The sequence below is a fragment of the Grus americana genome, chromosome 2, assembly GCF_028858705.1.
Source record: "Grus americana isolate bGruAme1 chromosome 2, bGruAme1.mat, whole genome shotgun sequence".
NCBI classification, from domain to species: domain Eukaryota; kingdom Metazoa; phylum Chordata; class Aves; order Gruiformes; family Gruidae; genus Grus; species Grus americana.
The window spans coordinates 139,714,479-139,731,673 of record NC_072853.1 but is presented as its reverse complement, the minus strand read 5'-3'; positions in this window follow the sequence as shown (position 1 = coordinate 139,731,673).

Here is a 17,195-nt window from a genome sequence, read left to right as displayed (position 1 = left end):
CATTGACAATGACTTTTTTCTCTTAAATCTGTCTCTGTCTCAATCTATTTGTTGCCAGCGGTTTAACATATGACTTTCTTGTTGTGGATATTCTATTTTTAAGTACGAGACCATTCTGAAGTATCTCATGTCTTCCTTTAGTCTTGGCAACAGGGAAAAAACCTGCTTCTATATGTCATTTGAGCCATACATAAATATCTAAATGATATAAAAGAAAGTGATAAAGTTAACATTAGAATCGTATAAGACACAGTAGAGTTGTTTTTTTTTTTTTCTTTTCTATAGGTTCTTTCACCAGGATATAGTTCTGTTAAGCTCCTGCAGTATTATTGGTGCTCTTAACTGACAAAAAATCTATACTCACAAACTTGGCAAATACTATCTCAAAAGACAAGTTCCTATGGCGCAGGTATCTTAAAATATGTGTACAAAATGATGACTTTACACAAAGGGCTTGCTGCAGCCTTCCAAAGGACATTGATCTTACATGCTGTTTTCAGTGTGATATTTTAGATGACTGAAATATTCATGTAAGCCATTATAGAGGGTCTCACAACTGGGAGTACCATGCTTTTCTGATCAGTGTCTTGAATTTATTCATTTCTATTTCGTACGAGAGTGATATTGCAGAGTAGATATTTTTCCCAGCAGAAATTAATGCTTAAGAGAAATAAAATTGACAGCAGATATATAATAAATACATTGTTTTACCTGCTGCAAAATCCACATACTACAGTGATGAGGAAAATAATCTGATACTAAAGCAGAAACCCTGAATAACTGACAAATAATTACTTCACTCACAATAAAACTGAGTTTGCCATATTATGTGCTTTTGATTTCCCCTCTTCATTGATGGTTTTGAATCGCTAGCATATCACACTAATACTTGCATTTTTCTATGGGTTCTTGACAAATTTTTAGTGGTCTTAAAAAAAGCATGCTTGTGTCCAAGACAATGAAGATAGTGTGTGAAAAGTGCATAAATGTACTGTAGCTATATGATTTACACAAGTCTCACTTTCGTTTAACAATTAAGCTGTTTGCAAAGCTGCAGGAAAGGTCATTGCAGTTCAGTTTATCATACCTTTGGTATACTTAGTGCTCTATTTCTAACTAGGAATTTACAAAGGTATATATTCTGAAAGTACGAAAATCCTTTTGCAACCTTATATCTCAAAGAAACAAAACAAATAAGGAAAAAAGGAATACTCAGTGCACTGTCCAGAAAAGCAAGACTTGTATTTAAGGAAGAAAAGGAAATGATCATGTGCAATGATCAGTTTTATTTAAGAATGAATACATCTACCTTGTAACTATTTGGAAACCAGCTGTCTTTTAACTTATTAGGAAAATTTTAATCTAAATAGATGAACTTTCAGTGTGTCACATTTGAATCCAAAAGAGCAGGAAGATGTGACTGGGCAAGGAAAAGGTGTTTGTCTTTTTGGTGATGAATATTTCCTTAGCTGTTGGTCTGGTTGTTCAAATATTGCTATCCTTCATTTTCCAGCTCGGGAGGTGAAAGGAGTTTGGTGAAGAGAGATGAGCAGCAAAACTTACACAGCCAGCCTTTCATTTTCTGTTATCCAAGAGTTAAGTTTAATTCACAAACAAAAACACATCAAAATCAGAATTTCAAAACTTTTTCACTTACTGTAGCTCTAAAAAATTACTATGAAATATATCTTATCCTTATTTTTTTAGAAAAAAAAAATTAGATATCTCATTTTCACTTTAAGGAAAAATTATGAAACTTGAAACTGAGATGAAGCATGAGCAGCTTCATTTCCACCGTAAGCTACTAAAAATAAGCAGTTCATGATCAAAATGCCATGTCCACTGTAAGCTTAACTTAATTCAGTATTATAATCACCATATCAAAGTTATTGTAAAGCCCAAAATATTCACTGTATTGGATGAAAAGGTTTTTGTAGCCAAGATGAGCAGTGATTCCTTGTTGCTCTAGGAGATTCTATGGTTTATATCATGTAGGAGTTTAGATTAGATTATTTTAATGACTGCTTACAGAATACAGCTATCAAAATTACCATACAGTCTTCATTGTCTCAGAAATTTTCTTTTGAAATTATCTTCAGAAAACTTCAGCTTTTCATAAAATCAGATGATAGCAGAAGTATCTTCAATCTGTAATATTTGACAGTACCTTACTGTCAAACAGCAAAATACTGTAAAATAGCTTGTGAATATTCACATGCCATTTCCCAGAAAATACATAATCCAAAGCACAGAAGTACTATGATTCAAGTTCATACTTCATGAGGATTTTCTGTATTTCTTCTCTGAATGCTTGATGTCATTTCTTTATTGCCTCTTTTTAAAAGACTCCCTTTATGGCTTTTTCGATTGCATGTGTGGTCTTCAATCCTTAAATCTTATTACCACATTTATTGAAAGAAATCAAATCCGAACAAACAATTAGAAATAGAAGGCAACTGATAGGTTACTGCTGTATCTGTAGGTTTCATTTCCCCAAACAGTCATCATTCAAACTTGTAAGATTTTCTTGGATCCAAGTTCTACCAACTGGCCCCTTCAAGTCTAACAACACATTTGGGACAAATTAATTTTTATGAAAGCTTCTTTTTCTTCCTTATAAAAAGCATCTGAGACACATAAAAGGCATCTGAGAGCATCTATACACATGATTACCCAAGAGAGCCAGGTACTTTTAGCGTATATATAATGAAATATCTGTCTCTCTTGGGTAATTATGTGTATACCAAAATGTTCACTGGTAATTGGGAAATCTGACCCACCATCTACTTAAAGTGTTGGGTTTTTGTTTGGTACATGAGGAAATTACCTGGAAAAAAAATATTGTCAAGGGTTACACAGAATGTTCTTTCATCATCACTCATTGCAGAAGGAGGATGGAGGAAAAACACAGAAACATAAGGAGATGAGATGAAAGGAGGATTGCAAAGGAAGCCAGACTTCTAAACTGAGCTCTGTGATCTCTCTCTCTCTTTGTCTCTAATGGGTGTCCTCCCTGACTAGCCTAACGTTAAGTAACAGCCATGTGGCATTTTCTGCAGCCAGAATGCAGAGAAAGGCAAAGAAAGCACTGTACTATGCATTAGGATGAATCAGCTCATTAAATAAAAATCAACTCCAACTTTCATCTAGAACTTGAAGCAAACCAAACTTTTTTGAGGGCTGTATATGTACATCTGTGCATGCATATATAAATATATACAAATATATATATACACACACACACATACACAAATATACTCTCTAGCTCTTAATAATGCTTCTGAAAAAGCTGTGAAGGCTAATGGCACAGTTTTTTATGCTTACCTCCTCAAGTGTCCATTTTCTATGGATCTGACTAGGACAGATATGTCTTCAGTCAATAACCTCATTCATCACAGTTGACAAACGCAACGGCAGTTTTGATGGGAACATTTGAGTCATAAAAGGATGCCTGCAAGCACTCTAGATTCCTTCTGGGCTATTTTCACAATAAAACCTCATCAGTATTAATGTAGCATTAAGTATGGATGTCTTTACCAGATAACATTGATGAAAAATTGCCTGCAGGTTTGCCCCTACTCTTCCGGTTGCCTGCCTCCCTCTCTTCCTCTGGTCACATCGGACAGAGGTGGATTTAGGCTAGTCACCTTAGAGTCCAAGCATGAAGGGATCTCACCCTTCCAGGACAAGGATGAGGCTGTGGCACAGTGGTGTGAATTCTCCCCCCTCCTTGTGACATCAGGCACGAGTCGTGCGCAGCTGCTTATCCTCAGGCCTCACTCCTACCCGTATCAGAGCAAGGCAGTAGTAGCCACCATTGCTCTGTTTTCTCAGGGTGCAATATTCATACTCCTACGAGTCTGAAGTGTCTCTTGTATAATTACCTTTTTTGCCTGCCATTTTAGTAGCCCTTCTGCTATGGCTGGTGTGTTAGTTATGACTGTGAGTATTGCTTCGGACACCCATTTGATGGTAGTGTGAATTTTTTGTCTTTCATGGCATGATCCTTGGCAGGGACTTTAAATACAAGTCCTCCTACAATGCAGCAGTCCATTGAGATCAAAGAGGATACAAGAGAGAAAACTGCCTGGTGGCTAATGATGAGGAATTAAAGTGTCTCTGACCCATCCCACCGCATCTGGCAGCGTGAGATATGTGTGTGAGCTTACCACACTCTGCATTTTACTTCCCCGTGGTTTTATATTACTGCACATCAGTGTAGCGCCTAGGTGTTTTCCAGATAAAATAAAATGTTGGAGCACAGTCCCCAGGAGATTCTTTCTGTTACATCTATGTTGTAATCTATAGAGGGCTAGAGTATGGGCTCGAGCTTTACTATGTGATTATTAATCTGTCTAATTGTGAACAGACTACTGAGCTCCCTGTGGGTCTTGCTAACTTGCACTCTGCAGACACTGTTTGGACCAATTTCAAGGATTGCACAGATCAAAGGATGTTCCAAATAGGCAACCACCCTCTTTCAGAGGGGAAGGAAGTTTTCCTGTATATCAGGGAGCTGTTCCATTCACACATTCCTTCAGGACCAAAGGATGGACTGCTGCCCTTTTAATCCAGTTGGCTTCTGAAGTCTCAGGTATTACTTTTCAAATATAGGAGGCAACACTTGAGCATAAGGCTCAGCAACCACAATATTCATGGAAAATCTCCATCGCTATTCAAGTGCCATCCTCAGATGCCCTCTCGGAGACTGCCGAGCTTTTTAATCACCTCGGTTTCTGTCTGTGGCCAGGCACAGTGCACTAGGCATAAGTTACGTGGAGCCTTTTCTTCTGAACCATAAAAGCGAGGTCTCCTATCCTGAGCCATTGCATCATCCTCTTCAGTGCACAGTGGGATCTGAATTCAGTCTCAAGGCCTGCAAGGAGGAGGACCCAGGTCTTTCTAGCACAAAGCCTTCTTCTCACTACTAAGAGATTCAAAGTTCTGTGGTAGCGTGAATTCTCTCCATGTTTTTTCACTGCAAAAGTATACATGTACCTTAGTAAAAAACCCCTGGCTCATGGCCATGAACAGCCACCTCTCCCTCTCCTTCTCTAGCCAGGCACTGATGCAGAAATCCAATTATCTTTCATTCAGTCCTTCACTTAACTTTTCCTCATCTCTTTTCTAAGGATCCCAACTGTGCTAGTTTACTGTACAGGCATCCAGCATCAGAACTAGTGAGCATTATATAAACTGCTGGAGCACCTAGGAAGTTATTGTTGTGTTAGCCTTAAGTGATTGACCAGTGTTGACAAAAATTTTTTAAATTTCATTTTCGTGAAGAGTATTCACAAAGGAAGAAGGCTAAAAAGTAAGAACAGAAGAATCTCCAGTAATCTCAAGCCAACACAAGCATCTCAGATTTTTTTTGTCTTGATTTATTTTTCCTTTTCTAAGGATGCATATATAAAACAGAAGAATAAGATATAAATTAAGGCCACAGAATCCCTCAGCTTGTAACTACAGAAGAACAGTGGGCATGATTTTTAATTATTTTTTTAAAAAACTCTCTTAGAGAGAAGCTCAGAGCCTGATTTTCCAGGGTACATTTTGTAGCAATGTGTCTTGCACCTATCAGAAGGCAGAATCAACTCTGTTGGCTTTATTGACTTTAATTTGAGCTTCTTTTTTTTACAGCTGAGATAATCTCGCTATCTCTTCCCCATAGAACTGGAAGTAATTTCTTCTTACTTAGTGAATAAAATTGGTGCTTTGATGAAATGAGTATTCCTTATTCTTGCAGTCTCATCAGTGCTGTCTTTATAGTTACAGGAATGGTAAATCTTCTTTTAGACTATCAGCAGTAGCATTAGGTTGTACTCATTTTAAATGCTGTTGAAGCAAATCTGCCATCTTTGTAACTTCAAGTCTAGTTTTTAACTGTTTGCCAGGAAAAACGCATATGCTGTTTTTATAAAGCATCGGGATAAGTTGTAAAATTACACTAGTTGAAATAAACAGCTTGGAAATATACCTCCAGCTACTTATTATGTATATCTACTATGCTGTCATATTCTGAAGTACAGTTTGAAAATTGCTGTAGAGTCACTGATGGAAAACTATGAAAGATATTGTCAGAGCTCCATCGATAGGAAAGAGCAGAATTTATGACACTTAGGCACTACTGTGATGAGAACTTTAGCAGAATTCTGATGGATAATAGGAGATAGTTGGAAGGAATATGGATGAGCACAGGACAGACATTTCCTTTCCAAGTTCATCTTTTATTTTCAGTGCATGCATTTCTTGTGGTTTTGGTTGGGGTTTGGTTTTTTGGGGGGAGGAGGGCATTCAGGGGCATCTATTTAAGGCAAATTATGCAAATAAACTGCTTCTTCAGAAAGTCAGTGATCAGCTGTATTCAGAGGTAGAGTAGCCCACAGTTCTGTAGCACTGTCCCCATGCTGTATCAACTCTTCATCGAACAAAAGAATTGAGGAGGGAGAGATGAGAGAAGGCTGTGCAGACACTGACGCTTTCCTATGTTTAACAATAATTTGGGGAGCTTTCTACACTTACAGTGATTAATAACATAATCAGTGGAAAAATTAAATATTACTGACAGGGCACAGCCTCATGCAGGACCATCAGAGGAGACATTGTCTCCATAGAAAACAGTTCCTGGGGTGAGGGAAAGCCAGTCTGGGTCAGAAATCCTTTAGGATGAAAGCATCAAGCATGGTAATACCTTGACAAGCACAATCAGGGAACAAAGGTTCCACCACAGGGAAAAAGCAAAGAGGCTCTGGATCTGTGCAAGATGAAAGCTTGACACCATAGCTCTTAGGCAGATTGTTTTCAAAACAAGCTTGGCTGGCTACAGACCGTGTGAGATTTTTGGTTAATAGATATTCCTCCTTTCTCCTTGGTAGGTCAGGTTTCAGACACATTTTAACAGCAGCTCCAAGTTTCCTAAAAAGTCAGTGTGCCAGTCTCTGCCAGCAGCTGGGAGCATGTGACCATTCTTACCTATTATTGCAACACACCCCGACAGAGGATTTAAGGTTCCATGGATTCCTCTCTCACCAGAGAGTCCCAAAATAAGAATAATTTACCTCAGAAATATGCAGGCAAATGTAACGAGAGAAATCAGTGTCTCACAAATGTGACTGCTTTGGGGATTTTTAAGTGAACTACTTTTGCAAGTGGACATGCTCAATCATGGAGAAATTTTCTCCAGAATAAAATTAATAATCAAAATATATAAAGACAAAAGATAAAGTCACAGACATACAGGTGTCATCTCTGAACAGGTATCAGCAGGATCCTGAATGTGTATTTCCCATAAGGTATATGATTTTCTGTATCACTCTAAATGTGTTTCATTCCAATCCAGACCAAAAATAACTTCCAAAACATTAAAAAATCCCACAAAATGGAAATCTTATTTTCTCAATATGTCTATTTACAACAGCATTAGTTTGTTGTTCACTTCTAAGGTCTTTTTTTTTTAATTAATTTAAAACATGTAACTGAAATAATCCCCCATAAAGTATTGAAATTGCATCTTACTTGCCAAAAAGGCGTTTCCTTATCCTCATAGATTATTTTCAATGAATATTTATCACTTTCTCTAGAGCCACTAAATTCCCCATATATCATTTTCGTACCATGTTTTATCTCAGAGACGATGTAAAGTCACAAGTTTTTCATTTAGTAGGTAATAAATAGATTTGCTTTCCTGACTGCAGTCAGGAAACATAGCACCCATTTCTTCTGTCCTGAATTTCCATTGGTACAATTGTCCCCCTGAGGTGTACACAAGGTGTACAAAATTAAGTGAGTCCAACATCTGTAAATAAAACTTTTAATGGTGTGCACTAAGTTCCCCTTAGAGAAACTGCTACATTAATGCATGTTCCTCATCAAAGGCATATAAAAATAGAGATGTTATGCTCCCCTTTATTCAAGTCATTTGGATACCACTACTTGTTTCTGTTTCTATTTCTGCCTACCTGTTACTAATCTCCAAAATCTAATGAGCTCACTATAATTTAGTTGTAGGAAGTAGAAAGGTCACAGAATGATCTTTGTTGAAAATAAAATGATTTGTGTAGGCACAACTCACGAATTCATGTTTATAGAATATCAGACTTAATAAGCCACGTGGAGCTGAATTCTAGGTTTCCTGCTCGAAAAGAAAAACCTGTTGAAGTGACGATATAACAAAGCAGATATTCCATTAACTTTTACTTCCCATTGCCTTTTCTGGAGCCAGAATTTTGCCTTCAGTCTAACACATCTTTTATCTGATCTGCAAATTGCTGAGTGCTTCTGGTATATTGGTGTTCTGTAGATGAGCGAGCACTCAGCATTTCACTGGAGTAGGGGCTGATATGTGCAAAACAGTATCCAATTCCATATCTGCAATTGACTGTGGACCCCAAAGTTTGTATACATATATTTAATTACTGCTGTAAAGCAACTGGTGAGAAATATAGAAGCTGTCGTTTTCATTCATAATTAATTACAGTGACCCTTCCCACTTAAAATTCACATTATACACAAAACTACAGATAAAATAGATTTATTTTTTCAAGTTTTATTTTTTAATTATTCTAATATATGCCTTCAGGGCATACGCTCTAGAACAGGAAGGCAAGATTTAAGGTTTATCATATTTTCTAATAGTGTGTATCATTAAAATATAATAAGAAAACAGAGTCCTCACAGTATTTTGGAGAAATTCAGGTGATCCAGGCTTTAAAATGATGTTATTTAAATAATATATCTTAAGCACTGAAATAGCAGCATGTAAATTTCAAGTGATAATGAGAATATGGATACGATAGCTTTGTATCAGATACTTATGTCAAAGAAACTAACCTAGATGTGTTCCTTTCTGCTAAACAATCTTAGATTGCTCCAGTATTTCATATTACTACTGACCATTGACTGCTTTCTTTTAAAATTATTCTGTATATATCTGATTCTGATATTGAAACATATTCTGATTTTGAAACCTACCACTTCAGTTATTTCTACGTATTTGGAAACTAACTGCACACAGGACTGTAATCAGAAAGAACCTCCATAATTTTTAGGGGTTTTGGGTATCTTAGTACCAGTCAGTTTTTCAAAAAACCTGAGACAGCCCCTTTATTTTACAAGTAACTCATTTCATGCAGTCCAATGTGTGAAATAATAAGTGAAAGAAGCTTGTTTAATATTGGCAGTCGATAATTAAACATTTGGCCTTGCTAGGTGTCTGCATTTTCTTGCAGAGTCAAACATCTTCAGATGGTGAATCACCCTCAATATCTCAGACACATATTTTAGAATGAAACTAATTGTTCTCTGAACTCCATGGCCTTAATGGTATTCAGATGCCCAACACCCAAATAAAACAATGAGAGCTAGGCACTTAGATACCTTTCAGGATTTAGATCTGGAGAGCCTTTGACCCCTAAGAAGCTAAGATCCAAATATTTTATTTAGGTGTTTTGAGAATATAATCACATAGCATGATAATAAAGCATACAGAACTATAAACAATAACTGAAATAGCTAGAAATACCACATTTATATAGAAAAAATCCACATACAGCTAACCTAGAATTTCTGTTTCCTTCATATTCTGTACAATCTTAAAAGAATTAGCAAGCCTGAAAACCTATATGTGTCTAACAGCCCCCCAAAATCTTTAATTAAAAAGCCATCACTTTAAAACCTTTACTTTGAATTAGTCTTTTTGAAAGCATTTGGAGTATGAATTTTTACACTGAAACAGATTTGGGGTACAGAATGTTTGACAGATTTCACATATGGAAATTACAGATGCAAAGAACAAAACTTTTAAAAAAGTAACTTACAGCAACTGCTGCGAAAATTACTTAAGCAGCTTTTAAGCAGTGGGAAAGTATATATAGGCATGCCTCATATATACATGCATGCATACTCATCTTTTGAGTACTCTTGGGTGTAGAGTCTTTTCAAAGGATACACTGAAACAAATGTCTATATGCAGACAAACTTTTTCAATGTTTTGGTTGCTTCGGACACCTGCCAAACCAAACCTCATCTAACAACTTGTTTTGTAGGAGCAATTCAAGAGTCTGTAAAGGAAAGATAAACTGAACGGCGTAAGTCCTCACCGAAAGAGAAAAGGGTCCCTTTTTTGTATGTTAACTTAGATAGCTCATTTACATCTCCATCATCATTAATAAAATTAGATATGAAGTAAGGAAAACATCTCCAGGGCAAACAGATTTAAAAGGACTCTCATGTAGGCAAAGAATTACTGTATTCACGAAGTTAATGACATGAAAAATGCAAAAACCAAAGTTGTTTTTGACTATTTCATCTTTTTTCTAACATAATTATGTGCCTTGTACACAGCTTGTAAACATACTCACCACAAAGACATGTAACTTTTTAGGTTCTTTTTGCCTAAGTTAGTAAACACTGCTAGAAGAAAGCTGAATTAAGTAAATACTGATTGCAGTGTTTTATATTTTCTTTTTAAGCTATGAAAACATTTATATTAACTTTTTGTAAAACTTCTAGGGCTCATATTCATGTCAATGAAAGTTCTGAATGCATAACAAAATGGAAGAATAAGCTTCAAATTGGATGCATGAATTGCCTGAAAATGCTGAAGTCTGATTTAAAGTCATTCTGGTGAGAGAGCTTGCATTGAATTTTGCCACAACCTGTTATCTTTAGGCATCTTTTAGGCAGGAGAAAACTGATCTAGATATTAAAAAACCCCACATTAAGGACATTAAATATTAATTGCAAAACACATTAAGCATTCATGAAATAACAACGGAAAGTAAAAGATTACTTCTGTGGCTGTTATTGCAAATATTTTCTTTTCCATATGTTCATAGTTATGGCAATATCAGCCTATGTATTTATATCTTTCCTATCCACTGTGATACAGCAGAAATGCAGAAGCAAACACTTGTCCAAAACCTGCCTTGTGGTATGCCACGGAAATGCCTAAATGACAAATTGTTTAAACCTCCTTTCAGAAGGCACCGCAAAAAAGCTGATAAAAAAAGAAGGGTCTTTTCTTTCTCTAAAAATGTGATTTATAGTTCCTCTAACATTGGGAAAAGTTGTAAACCTGCCTCTTTGCTTGTCATAATGCTGCCAGAGCCTCTCTGAGACAGAGGGCCAGGGAATTGGGATTTAATTTCAGGAGTTAAAACTAGCAATTTAACATGCGCCTAATTTTGCTAGACCTTGGGAACAACTGAACACAGGCACAAAAGATAAAACCCGTTGTATATAATGACTGTGCCTGTGCCGTGGCAGCCGGGATGTTCACTGGCAGATGAAGGGTGTTTGTAGCTGCCAGCCTGTCCAGGCGCGGGCTTGAGCCTGTGCTACAGCCTCAACTGAGCACCACTTTCTGGGTTCAGGTTCTTGCTTTTAATTCAGGCCTATCTGTTAACAACATGGGGAGAGGACAGTTCTTTCCTTTGAGCAAGCTTTCATGCATACCCTGAGAGCGCAGGCCACAGGAGGGGGCAACAGTTGAAACACACGCAGCCCCCCACAGCACGCGGAGAAAGAACACTTCCTTTAAACAGTACTAGCTCTGGTAGACCAGAAGGGTTTTCCCAGGTCCTGGATGACAGCTAATTGCAGCAAAGGAAGACTTAGGACACTCCTAATTCTAAATGGCAGAAACTGTGGCTGCTACACAACTCGTCTGAAATATGACAGCCACACTGAGTCCCTGTTTTAATTTAGGCTGAACATGGATGGAGTACAAAGCAGTATCCCCCTTGAGTGTTTGATCATTCAGCTATTGACTGTTATGTCATGGATTTTGTCCTTATTACGCTCTTCCTGAATTTTCTGGTGAAACTCAGTTCATCTTTCCCTGATGAGCACAGCAGAGTTATAGCCTTCAAAAAGATTTTTCTAGGCACACCACAACTCCTTCCATCTTGCCTGGATTAAGTTTTAGACAGATCCTTTTCATTTAGGTATTAAAACTGCTGAAGAGCCCACAGAGCTGGATGAGGGTGCTGTCTGCAGATAGTGAAAAATAAAGCTGAGTGTTATCTTCATAGAGCTGAAACTGGAATCCATGTTAATTTTATAATCTTCCCAATTTTAATATACATAGGACTCTACAGGTAAGTAAGATCAAGGTAAAGGATTAACTGCCTGGTGGGTCCTTTGAGATTTGTTTGAGAAGAGATGCCAGTATTTATTAAATTTTTTTCACTCTGGAAACATATTTAACAGTACCATTTTATTAAGTATGTATATTTGGGGTCTTCTCTATGCATGCAGTCTCAAATTTGGTACACCTAGAGAGCTCTCTATTGATGTGAAAAATTATACCATTGCCTGAAATATAAAGAAAAGGATCAATCTCCAGTCCCTATGTCTAGTATTTCAAATGCTCGAGAAATATCAAAGCAGAGCAGCGTAGACATTTGCCCATTGACAACAGAACAGAAGAAAAATGTTCATAAATCAATCAATTTTTATTTCAAAGATAAAATTCTCTTATTAGGACAGCTTAATACCATTGCTGCCATCCATTCACAGGGTCAGGTTTATTTTGGGCTGCTTTTGTGTATTCATGTAAAATGTGAACATTTTCCCCTATGGTGCTATAAAACACTCATTTCGCCTCTCCCATCAGAAACTTCAGCAGACACTAATTAACCCTCTGGAGAAAATGTTTATAAAAATAACATGGAATTATTAGCAATGAAGCAGTTTGGCTTTTTTTTTCCCCCCAAGAAAAAGTCAAACTTAGAGTGCTAATGTATTATTGCTAAATTGTGAAGTTAACTCATTGGTCAAAAATTTTAATGAGCTGAGACACATCACTAGAAAGCTTTTTGGAAGAGGCAGCATATGTGTGTGTTCCCAGATGGGAATCTCTCTCTTCTGCCTAGCAATGTCAGACCATTAGAGAACAGTTTCAGAAATGTACACATTTGTAAAGCAATTTTGAACTTTGGCATTTATGAAGAATAATACAATTCCTAGAAGGGGCAAGCCTTTTCACTTTTTATTCCTGTAAGTATAGTAGATATGGATCAATCTTATCTGGGATACTTTTGTAACATGGGGAACTAGAAGGTTTCAGCTGTACAGAGACACCACCATCCCAGCGATAGTTCTGACTCAATACAGTTTTATGATGGCTTAGGCAATTTTTGAAAAATCTTTGCCCTAATTTTCCTGTCAAAAAGAAATACTTATATCTGGATTATTCTCCTTAATATCTGGGTTTTTCCTTACCTAATAATTTCTTTGTATACAAACTGTTTATAATGCTTTTATAAATGAGATTTTTTTCATACATAAACTTTCAAGACTAGGGCTTTATAAAAGTTTTTCAGTTCTATAACATGGCAAATATTTGGACTCTAAAGCTTTTCAGATTTGTACTGTGCTACCACCAAACGGATCAGCTTTTAAGTTTCCCCTTATTAGTTCTCAATTTCCTGATCTCTTCGTATAGTACTTCCTTTTTCCTGTTGCCTCTCTCCCTACAAGAAAAAAGAAACAATGGAATAACATAGCATCTCTGACTGAGTTACACAAATTAAAAATTCAAAGACATGATTTTTGAGAGCTGTGTGAATTAAACATGTTTTAGCATTTTGATCCATCACAGATGATGAGTATTCTTTTACCTGAAGTGATAAAATTTCATCTTGTGTTTGTTTTTTAGCACCAGATAACAAGAAATCGATCCACACAACCCTTAGATCTTTTGCAGTATTAAAAAAATCCAGCAACACTTAGCTCCAGTGTTTACTTGGGTTCACTTTAACAGATAATGACCATCTGCAAATTGGGTTCCTGTGCTTTTGAACTTTGTGAGAGTTTGGTTCTTAGAATATGATGGATAGTTTGCTCTAAGGAAGCTAAATAGTTCATCCCACTACACAGAAGATATATAGACAATGAGGAATGTACAAATCACTTACTGAACATTTAGCAGATAACAAGCATGAATTGCTGCTTCTTACAGCCCTTGCCTTCTGTTTCTTTTAAGATGAACTATTTCCTTGAAATTATTGCAGAAGCTTTGTAACATCTTAACTTCCTAGCCAAATTAGTATCTTTTCTGGAAGGCAATGGAAAAACTTTAGTTGTATAATGTCCAAGTATGTTTTATGTCTTCAAAGAGAAGAACTCACTGGTCATTGAGTACTACGTATCTGTACTACGTGCTTATAGTTTTCCTATGTCTGTGTGGCAAAGGGTTGACAGAAATGAAGAAAAAGCTTTCTTTGTAACTTTTTTTTGTAAATAAAATCAAACATCATACAGAAAATTATGAGCAAAACAAACGATGTACACTATTTCTTTGGGAACTGCATTTTATTTGACCAGCTCTCTTGAATATTTTTTAAATGTTACTCTATTTCTCATACAATCTATCACGATCACAGGGTTCGGCAAAGGAACTTTCTTGCTTCTGTTCTATCCTGCATCCAATGGGAGGGTAACAGACAGAGCTGCCTCTGTGTGTTAACTCCCTCATTCCCAAAATGCTAGGTCAATTTTGTCGAACTACTACCAGTGTGCTGCTGCTGACTGGTGAAAATCGCGTTCCTCCTGGCAGAAGAAACAACATGTGATTGAGATTCAACTCTTGTAGCTGTAGATATCTAAAAGTTAGGTGTTATAGACCCTACATTCTCAATGCAGTCAAAAAGGCATCAAGGCAGACAGCTACTCATCCAAAAACAGTTTGGACAGCCTTAGATACTGATGTGACAGCTTTGCATCTAGCTGGTCATCCCAGTTCCCACACTTAAAAGTGCACATGGGCTGCATAGACACTTGATACAATTGTAAAATACATATATCAGCTTAGTCCCATTGCCCCAAGAAAAGGAAACCAGATAAAAGCCCCACCTGGGAATCACTGCATATCCCACCTGGCTCGCAGCATGTATATTTGGGAGACCAGCATTGTAATCTATACCTGCAGAAAATATGTTTTAGAGTTTTTCCCAGGGATAAAAAAAAAAAAAAATCACGTAGGAAGGAACTAAACTAAAAAGTAACAAGTGGAAAAAAATTCAGTAACTACAGAATAAAATTTGGATGTACTTTTAACTAAGTAAAATGTGATACAGTTTAACTTTACACATGAAAGAGAGTTGATTTTTTTTTCTCTTATGAATGGTTTTCTTCAGTTGGACCGCAATCCAACTTGGAACATTGTTCCAGTCAGTGTCAAACAGAAACCAGCAGCCTGCATATGTCCCCAGGAAGCAGTCAGCAGTGACTCTTACAATGGGTCTTTACTCAACAGCCCTCACAAATTAATGATCTGTGCCCCCCACCCGACATCTTCTGTAGGTAGTTGCTGCTGCAGAAGTTGTCGTTCTAATGCACTTCATCCATGTTGGATCTGGAGATCTTCTGTGAATTTCTCAGCTTTTTTACAGTGCTTTATTAAACAACTTCTTACTCTCATTTTTGATTGAAAAAACTACTAAGTGTTAAATGCTTCAGGTATACTGAATACAAATGAAAATATTTTCCTTTTTTTTTTAATTTATTTTGTCACCTCTCTGTAGAAAAAACTTACTTCAATAATTCATAATTCATATCTTGCAAGCAACTCAACTTATGGCCTTTGATTTCAAAATTATTCAGGAATAAGCTTCCTGCAGTCAGCTAATTAAAATAAAATAAAACTAAAGTTATTGAGATCATATCAGAGTCCAGGAATTCTTTATTCTTGTTAAAGTATAGTAACACCATATGACTACATCTTCATTGTTATTCCTGCCACATACTTCAGGTACAGATGGACATTCTTTCAGTATTTAGTCAGTAAGAGGGAAATTCTTTAATTATTAAAGCTCATCAGTATATTGATTATTTTTAAACCTAATCTAAAATACATTGAACGAAATAACAGTGGCAAGAAAATATTTTATGATTTGAAGAAAGAACAAATATTTTTTTTAGCCCTCGATGCAAAATCTGATGGTGCTATCATAGAACAAGAATATTAGGTCCCAGTACATTATATACAGCTGAATTCTTCTAAATGAAATACCAGTAACTTCAACAAGACTGAATGGGAACCCACAGATTCACAGAGCAGTAGGAGTTGGAAGGGACCTCTGGAGATCATCTAGTCCAATCCCACCTGCTAAAGCAGGATCACCTGGAGCAGGTTGCACAGGATCATGTCCAGGTGGGTTTGGAATATCTCCAGAGAAGGAGACTCCACAATCTCTCTGGGCAGCCTGTCCCAGTGCTCTGTCACCCTCAGAGTAAAGAAGTTTTTTCTCATGTTCAGATGGAACTTCCTGTGTTCCAGTTTGTGCCCGTTGCCCCTTGTCCTCTCACTGGGCATCACTGAGAAGAGTCTGGCCCCTTCATCTAGACACCCACCCTTTAGACATTTATAAGCATTGATGAGATCCCCTCTCAGTCTTCTCTTCTCCAGGCTAAACAGACCCAGCAGAGAAGAAAGAATAAATGAAAGCAGGTATCGACCACCTGCAATACAAAAGCAGACAACCACCAGAGGTGGGCTCTCTTCAAGTTGGGTTGGGGGACTAAAGCTGTATTATCTCAACTTTTTTCTTTCCTCTCACTTCATGTGGTTTCAGACTTTATTAATTCAATGAATATGATTTTACATGAGCAACTAAGCTCATCAGAAGTTGGTACGTAAATTCATTGTTCATCGATGATAAAAAAAGAGGCATGCCTTTGGATAAGTGATCACAGCGCAGTTCCGCTGAAATCAGGAAAGCTGCAGGAATTCGGGAAAACCAAGTAGCTCCTTGAAATACCATGGCAAGTACGTTACAGTAACTTTGCTCAGAAAAGTATGAACAGTCTTAAGAATGCAAAACTGTATGCAGCTCTTGCCCCCCCCCCCCCGCCTTTCTCAAATATAGTGTACAATATGATTAGTCTTTGACAATCCTATACCATTCAACCCTATCCTGACAGTTGTTACATGTGTTCTCTCGTTTAATTTTTTTCTTGGAAATAGATTGGTCCATCTTTCACTAGTTTCTTGATGTGTCTTCTTAAGCTTCATAAATGCAACACAGTAAAAATATGAGTTCATTATCATTCCTTTCTGCCCTTCTCACTGCCTTGATTCTCTGTTACATTTGGCCATACTATTATCTTCTTTTCGTATCAAACCTTTAATCTTGGCATAATCCTCAATTTTATGACAACAAACATATTTTGAGCCACTTTTCTTTCTACCA